The following is a 13,030-nucleotide window of genomic DNA, read 5'->3' on the forward strand; positions in this document are numbered from 1 at the left end:
GGTTTGGATCAATATGAAGGAGGTGTGAAAATTGGAGGGAGAAATATCAACAATTTAAGATATGCAGACGATACCATACTACTAGCAGAAACCAGTAATGATCTGAAGCAACTGCTGATGAAAGTTAAAGAGGAAAGCACAAAAGCAGGACTACATCTGACTGTCAAGAAGACTAAAGTAATGACAAAAGAAGATTTATGTAACTTTAAAGTTGACAAGGAGGATATTGAACTTGATAAGCATTATCAATACATCAGCACAGTCATTAACCAGAATGGAGACAATACTCAAGAAATCACAAGAAGGCTAGGACTGGGGAGGGCAGCTATGAGAGAACTAGAAAAGGTCCTCAAACGCAAAGATGTATCACTGAACACTGAAGTCAGGATCATTCAGACCATGGTATTCCCGATCTCTATGTATGGATGTGAAAGTTGGACAGTGAAAAAAGTGGGTAAGAGAAAAATCAACTCATTTAAAATGTGGTGCTGGAGGAGAGCTTTGTGCATACCATGGACCCCGGAAAAGACAAATAATTGGGTGTCAGATCAAATTAAACCAGAACTGTCACTAGAAGCTAAAATGATGAAACTGAGGTTATCATACTTTGGACACATAATTAAGAACATAAGAACATAAGAAGAGCCTGCTGGATCAGGCCAGTGGCCCATCTAGTCCAGCATCCTGTTCTCACAGTGGCCAACCAGGTGCCTGGGGGAAGCCCGCAAACAGGACCCGAGTGCAAGAACACTCTCCCCTCCTGAGGCTTCCGGCAACTGGTTTTCAGAAGCATGCTGCCTCTGACTAGGGTGGCACAGCACAGCCATCATGGCTAGTAGCCATTGATAGCCCTGTCCTCCATGAATTTCTCTAATCTTCTTTTAAAGCCATCCAAGCTGGTGGCCATTGCTGCATCTTGTGGGAGCAAATTCCATAGTTTAACTATGTGCTGAGTAAAGAAGTACTTCCTTTTGTCTGTCCTGAATCTTCCAACATTCAGCTTCTTGGAATGTCCACGAGTTCTAGTATTATGAGAGAGGGAGAAGAACTTTTCTCTATCCACTTTCTCAATGCCATGCATAATTTTATACACTTCTATCATGTCTCCTCTGACCCGCCTTTTCTCTAAACTAAAAAGCCCCAAATGCTGCAACCTTTCCTCGTAAGGGAGTCGCTCCATCCCCTTGATCATTCTGGTTGCCCTCTTCTGAACCTTTTCCAACTCTATAATATCCTTTTTGAGATGAGGCGACCAGAACTGTACACAGTATTCCAAATGCGGCCGCACCATAGATTTATACAACGGCATTATGATATCGGCTGTTTTATTTTCAATACCTTTCCTAATTATCGCTAGCATGGAATTTGCCTTTTTCACAGCTGCCGCACACTGGGTCGACATTTTCATCATGCTGTCCACTACAACCCCGAGGTCTCTCTCCTGGTCGGTCACCGCCAGTTCAGACCCCATGAGCGCATATGTGAAATTCAGATTTTTTGCTCCAATATGCATAATTTTACACTTGTTTATATTGAATTGCATTTGCCATTTTTCCGCCCATTCACTCAGTTTGGAGAGGTCTTTTTGGAGCTCTTCGCAATCCCTTTTTGTTTTAACAACCCTGAACAATTTAGTGTCGTCAGCAAACTTGGCCACTTCACTGCTCACTCCTAATTCTAGGTCATTAATGAACAAGTTGAAAAGTACAGGTCCCAATACCAATCCTTGAGGGACTCCACTTTCTACAGCCCTCCATTGGGAGAACTGTCTGTTTATTCCTACTCTCTGCTTTCTGCTTCTTAACCAATTCCTTATCCACAAGAGGACCTCTCCTCTTATTCCATGACTGCTAAGCTTCCTCAGAAGCCTTTGGTGAGGTACCTTGTCAAACGCTTTTTGAAAGTCTAAGTACACTATGTCCACTGGATCACCTCTATCTATATGCTTGTTGACACTCTCAAAGAATTCTAATAGGTTACTGAGACAGGACTTTCCCTTGCAGAAGCCATGCTGGCTCTGCTTCAGCAAGGCTTGTTCTTCTATGTGCTTGGTTAATCTAGCTTTAATAATACTTTCTACCAGTTTTCCAGGGACAGAAGTTAAGCTAACTGGCCTGTAATTTCCGGGATCCCCTCTGGATCCCTTTTTGAAGATTGGTGTTACATTTGCCACTTTCCAGTCCTCAGGCACGGAGGAGGACCCGAGGGACAAGTTACATATTTTAGTTAGCAGATCAGCAATTTCACATTTGAGTTCTTTGAGAACTCTCGGGTGGATGCCATCCGGGCCCGGTGATTTGTCAGTTTTTATATTGTCCATTAAGCTTAGAACTTCCTCTCTTGTTACCACTATTTGTCTTAATTCCTCAGAATCCCTTCCTGCAAATGTTAGTTCAGGTTCAGGGATCTGCCCTATATCTTCCACTGTGAAGACAGATGCAAAGAATTCATTTAGCTTCTCTGCAATCTCCTTATCGTTCTTTAGTACACCTTTGACTCCCTTATCATCCAAGGGTCCAATCGTCTCCCTAGATGGTCTCCTGCTTTGAATGTATTTATAGAATTTTTTGTTGTTGGTTTTTATGTTCTTAGCAATGTGCTCCTCAAATTCTTTTTTAGCATCCCTTATTGTCTTCTTGCATTTCTTTTGCCAGAGTTTGTGTTCTTTTTTATTTTCTTCATTCGGACAAGACTTCCATTTTCTGAAGGAAGACTTTTTGCCTCTAAGAGCTTCCTTGACTTTGCTTGTTAACCATGCTGGCATCTTCTTGGCCCTGGCGGTACCTTTTCTGATCTGCGGTATGCACTCCAGTTGAGCTTCTAATATAGTGTTTTTAAACAACTTCCAAGCATTTTCGAGTGATGTGACCCTCTGGACTTTGTTTTTCAGCTTTCTTTTTACCAATCCCCTCATTTTTGTGAAGTTTCCTCTTTTGAAGTCAAATGTGACCGTGTTGGATTTTCTTGGCAATTGGCCAGTTACATGTATGTTTAATTTAATAGCACTGTGGTCACTGCTCCCAATCGGTTCAACAACACTTACATCTCGCACCAGGTCCCGGTCCCCACTGAGGATTAAGTCCAGGGTTGCCGTCCCTCTGGTTGGTTCCATGACCAACTGATCTAGGGAATAGTCATTTAGAATATCTAGAAACTTTGCTTCTTTGTCATGATTGGAACACATATGCAGCCAGTCTATGTCCGGGTAGTTGAAGTCACCCATTACTACCACATTTCCTAGTTTGGATGCTTCCTCAATTTCATATCTCATCTCAAGGTCTCCCTGAGCATTTTGATCAGGGGGACGATAGATCGTTCCCAGTATTAAGTCCCTCCTGGGGCACGGTATCACCACCCACAACGATTCTGTGGAGGAGTCTGCCTCTTTTGGGGTTTCGAGCTTGCTGGATTCAATGCCTTCTTTCACGTATAGAGCGACTCCGCCACCAATACGTCCTTCCCTGTCCTTCCGATATAGTTTATATCCAGGGGTAACCGTATCCCACTGGTTTTCTCCATTCCACCAGGTCTCGGTTATGCTCACTATATCAATGCTCTTCTCTAAGACCAAGCACTCCAGTTCTCCCATCTTGGTTCGGAGGCTCCTAGCATTAGCGTACAGGCACTTGTAAGCAGTGTCTCTCTTCAAGTGTCTTTGGCACTTGTGGTTAGGCCTGTGGTAATTTTGCTCTTCTGAATTTATATCCTGTGCCCCTGCTCTCACAATGCCTACTTCTAGGCCTACCCCTTTTAAAATTTCATCATTTCTTTGCGCTGTGTGTAGTTGTGTTGCTTAATTTTGTTTAAAAGCAGCGCCACAGCAGCAGAGAGTAACAGCAGATGCTGAAATGCTAGTGTGCCAGCGTGTGCGTGCGTTTGCCTAAGAAAGCAGGCTTTTACCCTGCATCAGCATCACTGAGACTTAAGACTTAGTAAAATAAGGAAAGCTACTTTATTTAGAGAAATACATTGTAGATAGAAAAGGCAAACCTAACTAACTAGCTAAGTTGGAGGCATAACTCCCAGGTGTAGGAGTCAGCCCCATGGCTTGGAGAGAGCAGAGACAAAGGGATGTCTCCTCTCTCCTGGACAGCCAGAGAACAAAGGAGTGGAAAGGGCAGAAGGAGGAGGGGCAGATAAGCTTCCCTAAAGGCCTCACAGTCTAGTGACAGAAGGAAATCAGTCAGAGCATCACAGGTAAAGGTAAACAAAGCCTATCCATCTGGAGGACCCTAGCTCTATCTTCCTTCTGGAGCACAAACAAAGGAACAAAACAGGAGTTGCTCTTGCCCCACTTCCAACAATAATGAGAAGACATGATTCACTAGAAAAGACAATAATGCTGGGGAAAACAGAAGAGTAGAAAAAGAGGAAGACCAAAAGATGGATTGATTCCATAAAGGAAGCCACAGACCTGAACTTACAAGCTCTGAACAGGCTGGTTCATGACAGATGCTATTGGAGGTCATTGATTCATAGGGTCGCCATAAGTCAAAATCGACTTGAAGGAACATAACAAACAACAATACCATCCCTGATTTACAGAGTCCAAAAACTCAACTCTCTTTCAGTCTGCCTCAAACTACACTCTTCTTTTGCATTCTTTTGCACTGGACCCATCATCCCCTCCCCTCAGCTAAGACTGAGGGGGGGATGAGTGGAAGGGTGGTGGAAGATGCGCCATTCTGGCCAAATGTCTCTAAGCCTTCCAGAAGAATCCCCAACCATTTCTTAGCCATTATAGGCCATTTACCTGCAATTTCCCTAACAAAGAGGATCCTTCCTAGGGTCATTAAGGTAGCCTGCAGGATGCCTAGATGACTGTGTTATCCTTCTGCTAGTGCTAGCCAACCCCAAATCTCAGAACAGACATAGTACATGAGCTCTCCCCCCCCCCAATGGTGAACTGGTGTCAGGGATGCTGAATAAGGTTGAAGATCTTTTTTTTTTTGCAAAGTCTACCCCTCAGTAGTTGGAAAATAGGTGACCTTGCAGTTATCACTGTTTTAATGTGTTTTTTATCCTGCATTTGGTGCCCAGTTCCTTTTTCCACAAATAGCCTAGATATTTTGTGGCGGAGGGCCAAATAGGACGTATGAGTTACCACACCTGGTATCATATATCTCCATCCTTGGGGAAACTCTTCCCTTCGAGATGCACCATCATTCCCTGGAGTAAAAGGTGCTGTTTTTGCGCAAAGCACATCAATGCACAATGACCAGAGTTATGAATAAGGGAACTGTAGCTGTACACCCCAAAATAAACATTGGGCCACTCCACATGACACTTCCACGCCACTAGGGGAATGTCCCTGGCAGCATGCCACGTTGAGTCCAGCCCAGTGCTTTATTTTAATGCAAGGGACTTGTCAACTATGGCAACTTCACCAAAAAACTGCACAACTACACATTAACTGAAATGTTTATTTAGTTCCTCCTGGGCACACGTGGTTTAGCTTGTTCATTTTCAGATTAGTCATCATAATGATCATCCATCAAATTGATGTTCACCATCCTCTGCACTAGTAGTCCTGGCTACTAGTGAGGAGTTTGCACATATCTGTGCACGTGCGCCCATTTTCCATGCACACACATTTTGGTAGCTCACACTTCTTTGTGCCGCTGCATGCTAGAAGACTGAGCATGGCTTGAGGTGCTGGCAGGCCCTCCGCCCAGCATACAACCAGCTGCCTAGTCCCATCAAACCTGCAGCTTCCAACCCTGCCAACAGGACTTGGTGTTCTTGGGTCCTGCTCTAAGCACCCACAGTGGGCCATTGTGATTCAAGGTATCATAACTTTTATGTTGTGGTTTAAGGTCAAACAAACTATCTAGGAGATGCACACAGCAATTTGTTGAAGAAGGAACTGAGAGCTGGGCATCAAATCCAGGATAATGGGGAAAAAAATTAAGACAGCGATAACTGCAAGGTCACCACCTATTTTCCGACTCCTGAGGTTTATAGACCTTGCAAAAGACACACAACCACATCCAGCCTTATTCAGCCCCCTTGGTACCAACTTCTCTCCTGGCTCATGTACTAGCCAAACCATCAGTAGGAAGCCCCTCCCCCAAGACTGCTGCTCTCATCAAAACAGGAGCCTCCCTTAGAGTAAGGAAAAGGGAGGCTGGAAGCTGGGGGTCACAGACTTCCTACTATTGTGTCTGTTTCCAAGTCCTGGCTGAGATGAAGAAAGTCCTGTGGGGTTATATTTTGGCTGCATACACCCTAACCTTTCTGGAACACAAAAATGTAGTTTTTCCTCAATCCAGAACCATTCATGCTTGTCCTCAACACACTGCTTGGATCTAGAATGATTCTAGACCCTGTTGTCCACGGAGGGGGGGCGTGATTAGTGGACAGCCATTCAAAACCTCTCCCCTTGATTAGGCTATCCACTCCTTTTCCACCTTATACAAGCCCCAGGTGAACAAAGAGATGATTGCCATCTTGGTATACCCCGCCCACTTCGTCTTTGGGCAAGTGTTTATATATCCCCCATTGCCAGGACCACCTATATATGTTTCCAAATGGACACCCTGGCGGGTAAAGCAGAATCAATCTGCAATAAGCTTTCATTTTCAGAATGAAACCAGTTTCCTCAAAAAGTGGTTTTCAGTGGCAAAAATTATGCAATAGATCTAGATTGTGTCTGCATTGATTCTAAACCAAATGTTGTGTGTACGCAGCCTTGGAGACCACAGTGGTGCTATGAATTAAAACCTGGAGATTTCCTTAACAGCAGGATGAAAGGGGTGTGTGTGCGCGGTTCGCCTATCCTCTCTTCCAATGCAAGCCTTCCCCTCCCTCTGTCTCACCTGATCAATACATGCAGACACACACAGTTAAGTGGCGGCAGCAGCTCAGGAGACAGCAGTTTCTCCCCTGCCCTCAGTTTGCTTTAATTATTTAACAAATTACCATGACCGCCCAGCTTCAAAGATAACATCCCTCACCCCCCCCCAGCTTGTCCCTAATCTAGAAGAGGCTGTCCATAATTATTATCTTATTATTAATTATATTTACTAGTTACTTTTCTTATAGAAGTGACCTAAAGAGACTTACATTAAAACCATCATAATTCCAGCACAACCAGTAACGATTTGCAATGAATGCTGATGAAAGTTAAAGAGGAAAGCACAAAAGCAGGACTATAGCTGAACGTCAAGAAGACTAAAGTAATGACAACAGAAGATTTATGTAACTTTAAAGTTGACAAGGAGGACATTGAACTTGCCAAGGATTATCAATACCTCAGCACAGTCATTAACCAGAATGGAGACAATAGTCAAGAAATCAGAAGGCGGCTAGGACTGGGGAGGGCAGCTATGAGAGAACTAGAAAAGGTCCCCAAATGCAAAGATGTATCACTGAACACTAAAGTCAGGATCATTCAGACCGTGGTATTCCCAATCTCTATGTATGGATGTGAAAGTTGGACAGTGAAAAAAGCAGATAAGAGAAAAATCAACTCATTTGAAATGTGGTGTTGGAGGAGAGCTTTGCGCATACCATGGACCCCGAAAAAGACAAATAATTGGGTGTCAGAACAAATTAAACCAGAACTATCACTAGAAGCTAAAATGATGAAACTGAGGTTATCATACTTTGGACACAAAATGAGAAGACATGATTCACTAGAAAAGACAATAATGCTGGGAAAAACAGAAGGGAGTAGAAAAAGAGGAAGGCCAAACAAGAGATGGATTGATTCCACAAAAGAAGCCACAGACCCGAACTTACAAGCTCTGAACAGGGTGGTTCATGACAGATGCTATTGTAGGTCGCCGATTCATAGGGTCACCATAAGTCGTAATTGACTTGAAGGAAATAAAACTAGTAACGAACAGCACAAACATATTCCCATTTACTCAGAAGGTAGTTCCCACTGTATTACACCCAGGTAAGTGTTCACAAAAGAGAACCTTCTCTAAAGGCAGCCCCTCTTTTGGAACAGCAATACTCCACAAGGATGTAGTGGCAGGGAGGAGGATTTAGTCAGCGCTCCCAATGCCCAGCCTAAACAGTCAGATGCCCTGAGGCAAGCAGGCTCCAGACATCAGCCTCAGGCTGCAAGGGCCCAGTTGTGTGGACCACTTCCTTGGCCTCCTTAAAGTTTATTTTGAAAAATCATACTTGCCCTTTGGAATTCCATCCCCTTAAATATTAGACAGGCGCCATCCCTGCTATCTTTTTGGTGCCTGCTGAAGACCTTCCTCTTTCAACAAGCCTTCAGAGTAGAGACCTTATCCCAGTCTGCATCTGTGTTGGAATTGCTTTCTAAGATTTTTTTTAGATTTTATTTTTGGTTTTGAGATGTTTTAAGATGTTGTTAATGTTTTGTCCCTTGTTTGCCACCCTGGGCACCTTCTTGGAGGAAGGGTGGCATAGAAATTTAATAGGTAATAATACCCCCTGGTATGAGCTCAGCAACAGGACTTTTGATCACCCCATCTGAAGCCCCTGACCTCAGCCACTCCCACCCAGTCACCCACAAGCTCTCCTTTGCTGCTCTTGTCAATCTGCACCGCCTCCCTCAGCAGGGGCCTGGTCTTCAACTGGGAACCTAGGCTGGAAGAGGGCCATCGCTGAGGGGAAAGGCATCTGCTGTGCATGCCCCTTCTATGATAAGCTTCCGCCGGGCCTTGAAGACCTGGCTCTTCAGGCAGGCTTTTGGGGTGGGTTAGGTTTCTTACTGTTATGGTTTTAAATTTTAATGTTTTAATGTATTGTTTTATCTTGTACGTCGCCCAGAGTGGCTGGACAACCAGCCAGATGGGCGACTAATAAATTAAATAAATAAATAAAATAAATAATAATGCAAAGGGCCAAGGTCCAGTCCCTGGCAGCATCACCAGGACAGGCTGGGGATGTCCTGCATCTGAAACCTTACGAAAGCTGCTGCCAGTCAATGCAGACAATGCCAAGCTAGGAGGACTCCGTAGAAGGCGGCTTCTGATGGCCTTGTGGCTAAAACCAACCCTGATTGGTGGTTGCCAACCCTCCCCAAGACTGCTGTGCATGTCAGAGAACTTGGAGGAGGCAAAAGGGTCTTTCGTGGCTCCAAAACTGAGTGTAAAGTGAGAAACTCTGCCTCCTCCCACACCCAGAGCTGCCCGGAAGGAGGAGGTGGTCGTCTTCACTGCTGTTTCTCATGACTCTTCATATAGAAGAGCGAGCCTTGCTGAAGCAGAGCCAGCATGGCTTCTCAAGGGTAAATCTTGCCTCACTAACTTATTTGAGTTCTTTGAGAGTGGCAACAAGCACATAGAGAGAGGTGATCTGGTTGGCATAGTGTACTTGGACTTTCAAAAAGCTTTTGACAAGATACCTCTCTTCAAAGACTCCTAAGTAAGCTGAGCAGTCATGGAATAAGAGGAGAGTTCCTCTTGTGGATCAGGAACTGGTTAAGTTGCAGGAAGCACAGTAGGAATAAACTGACAGTTCTGTCAAGAGAGGGCTGTAGAAAGTGGAGTCACCCCCCCAAGGATCAGTATTGGGACCGGTGCTTTTTAACTTGTTCATAAATGATCTAGAGTTAGGGATGAGGTGGCCAAGTTTGCTGATGATACATAATTGTTCAAAGTTGTTAAAACAAAATGGGATTGCAAAGAACTCCTAAAGGACCTTGGTAAAATGGCAAATGCAATTCAATGTAAACAAATGAAAACTTATGCATATCAGAGCAAAAAATCTTAATTCCACATATAAGCTCCTGGGGTCTGCACTGGCAGAGACTGCCCAGGAACAAGAGCTCGGGGTCAGTTCGGATAGCTTGATGAAAATGTCAACCCGTTGTGCGGCAGCTGTGAAAACAGCAAATTACATGCTAGGGAAATTACATGCTAGGAAAACTATTGAAAATACAATTACCGATGTCATAATGCCGTTATATAAACCTATGGAGCAGCTGCATTTGCAATATAGTGTACAGTTCTGGTTACCTTACCTCAAAAAGTATATTGTAGAGCTAGCAAAGGTTCAGAAAAGGGCAACCAAAATGATCAAGGGGATGGAGTGACTCCCCTATGAGGAAAGGCTGCAGCATTTGGGGCTTTTTAGTTTAGAGAAAAGGCAAGTCAGAGGTGACATGATAGAAGTGTCTAAAATTATGCATGGCATGGAGAGAGTGGACAGAGAAAAGGTTTTCTCCCTCTCTCATCACACTAAAACTCACAGACATCCAATGGAGCTGAATGTTTGCAGATTCAGGAGAGGGAAAAGGAAGGACTTCTTCACGTAGTGTAGAGTTAAACTATGGAATTCGCTCCCACAAGAGGCAGTGATGGCCACCAGCTTGGATGGCTTTATTTATTATTTAATTTGTATCCCGCCCTTCCTCCCAGCAGGAGCCCAGGGTGGCAAACAAAGAGCTAAAAACACTTTAAAACATCATAAAAACAGATCTTAAAATACATTAAAACAAAACAGTGTTAAAAACATTTAAAAAAAAGTTTAAAAAAGGGTTAAAAACATTATTAAAAACATATTAAGCAATTCTAACACAGACACAGACTGGGATAGGTCTCAACCTAAAAGTCTTGTTGAAAGAGGAAAGTTGAAAGAGGCTTTAGAAGATTAGACAAACTCATGGAGGAAAAGGCTATCACTGTCTGCTAGCCATGATGGCTATAGGTGGAGCACAGTCGCGCAGAGGAAAAGACACTAGGGCCGAAAAGGCGAGGCAATCAGGACCAGTGCTGTGGTTGCCAAGGTGGGTGAGCATCAACCCATAAAGTGCTTGAGATGGGAAGTGGACACAGTATCAGAGCTTATAGCAAGGAAGCTGTGGCCATTCTTCCAACCACTTGCCCTGCCATGGTGGCCAAAGTTGCCTCAGGAGAGCACTAGTCTGTTGCTGTGACAGGATATTGACCAACGGAGGGATCTGCTGCAGTACTGACACTGGGATGGTGAGTGATCCCTTGCTCAATGGAAATAAGAGTCATAAAGCCGGGAATTATGGCTCAAAGTATAGCATGGTGACTTCAAGAATCTCAGCAATGATTGTAGTTGTGATGGCAACAGTCACTCAGTGAAAGGGAACCTAGTGGTGATCTGCCAGAGGCCAGGGAACTGTGGCTAAACTATGAAGAGTGCACATGGAATTATGGAGGAAGGGTCTTGGAGAGAGAGTCAGTTGGAGGCTGCAGAGTTTGGTTTGTTATCCCCCTTCTCTGGCATCAACCAGATCATTTGGATCTTGTGGATGACCCCTGGTGTAGTGCATCTCCTCACTGGGACACAGCACAGGGCAGAGGAAAAGTTGCTGCCATCTTCTCCATGATTGGTGTAGGGGAAGCCATTGGTGGAGGAAGATGGCACTGGAACCGCTCTCCTTGATCATTCTTTTTAAAGCTCCACTGGACGGGAGGAAGGCCACAGCCACTGGGGCTGGAACTTCTTTGGTTGCCGTGCCAACAGCATCTTTGCTGCTGGAGCCGACTGAGTGGCTAGAATGGATGTCTCAGAGAAGAGGAACAAGGGAATCAGTCGTGATGAACTGTCTGGAGTGGTCAGTACCTAGAGCACTCACAGCAGACAGTATCATGGTAGCGGCAGCGGCTGCATCATCAGTGAACATCAATCAATGCAAGGTGACAAGAACCAGCTTTGAGTTCTTACCACTTCAGTCCTGACACCATCAGCGAGCAGGGCAGGGAAGAGCACTGGTGGCCTGATGGTGCAGCACCTTGGCCAGCTCCTTCAGAGCTCAGTCCAGAGCAGATCCTGCTGTCTCTGGCTTGCAGACAGCAGCTGCCTTTGCCCAAATCTTTGGACAGCAGCTGCCAGGCAGAACAGACAATAGTCCAACAACATCTGGAGGGCACCGGGTTGGGGAAGGCAGATGCACAATGTTCATTTGACCAAAACAAGCAATGGGCTGCTTTTCAGAAGGCCTCCAGCTGGACCTCTTCCTCTGCAACCCCACAATCATTTCTGGCATTACCAGCCGCTAGCCCAGGCAGCGGTGCTGAAGGAGAGCTTTGCGCATACCATGGACCCCGAAAAAGACAAATAATTGGGTGTCAGAACAAATTAAACCAGAACTGTCACTAGAAGCTAAAATGATGAAACTGAGGTTATTATATTTGGACATGTCATGAGAAGACATGATTCACTAGAAAAGACAATAATGCTGGGAAAAACAGAAGGGAGTAGAAAAAGAGGAAGGCCAAACAAGAGATGGATTGATTCCATAAAGGAAGCCACAGACCTGAACTTACAAGATCTGAACAGGTGCTCTTGGAGGTCGCTAATTCATAGGGTCGCCATAAGTCGTAATCGACTTGAAGGCACATAACAACAACAACAACAACAACAGCCCAGGCAGCAGGATCTCCACGCAGGCTGCCGAGAACAGCTCCCATGCTGGCCAGAGAAAGTGGGGAGACCCTGCGTCTCTCCGCTTATCCAGCCAGATGGCTTTCCTGCCCACCTTGTTAGCCAGCTGCCTCCGCCCCGGTCTCCCAGGCACAGGGGAGCAAGAGTGCTTCGAGCCTACAAAGCTTTCCCGGCCTGCTTTTCACTCCAGAATACAGGAAAGTAGAAATGTTTGCAGGTGCGTAACTTCTGGGGTCTCAGGAACAAGGCTGCATTCCTGACCATGGCTCTTCAGATGGCTGCACGCGATCCTCCAAAGCTACCCCATGAACAACGCTGCCCAATGGTGAGGGTTACTGAATGCACCACAAACTGCAAGAAAAGCCCAAATCTCTGACCCAAAGGAGTGTGGCCCTGCAGGGACCTGCAACAGCCCTCCTGCCCTGTTCCTCTTGTGGCACCGGAGATGTATATTTTCAGGACCCACCCTATTTTGTGGGTTTATGTTGCTGTTAATTGATTTTAATGCTGTACCTTAAAACTGTTGTAATGTGCCTGGGACCTCTGGGTGAAAGACGGGTAATTAACAAATAATAATAACAACACATCCCCCCTCCTCTGGAACTCCCACAGGCCCCGGCAGTCAATGCTCCCTCCCTTGTGAAGTCCCAGGGGCTTGGGGGGCCCCCTCCCCCTTTTCCCGCCT

At 45.2% G+C, this 13,030-nt stretch overlaps 1 protein-coding gene across 5 annotated transcripts in view; it reads right to left on the reverse strand.

The window, feature by feature from the left end:
- CAMTA1 (calmodulin binding transcription activator 1) overlaps nt 1-13,030 on the reverse strand; it is a 697,561-nt gene that overhangs the window by 50,107 nt on the left and 634,424 nt on the right. The gene's annotated exons all lie outside the window — the stretch shown is intronic.

Source organism: Rhineura floridana, chromosome 18 (genome assembly GCF_030035675.1).
Source record: "Rhineura floridana isolate rRhiFlo1 chromosome 18, rRhiFlo1.hap2, whole genome shotgun sequence".
Lineage (NCBI taxonomy): Eukaryota > Metazoa > Chordata > Lepidosauria > Squamata > Rhineuridae > Rhineura > Rhineura floridana.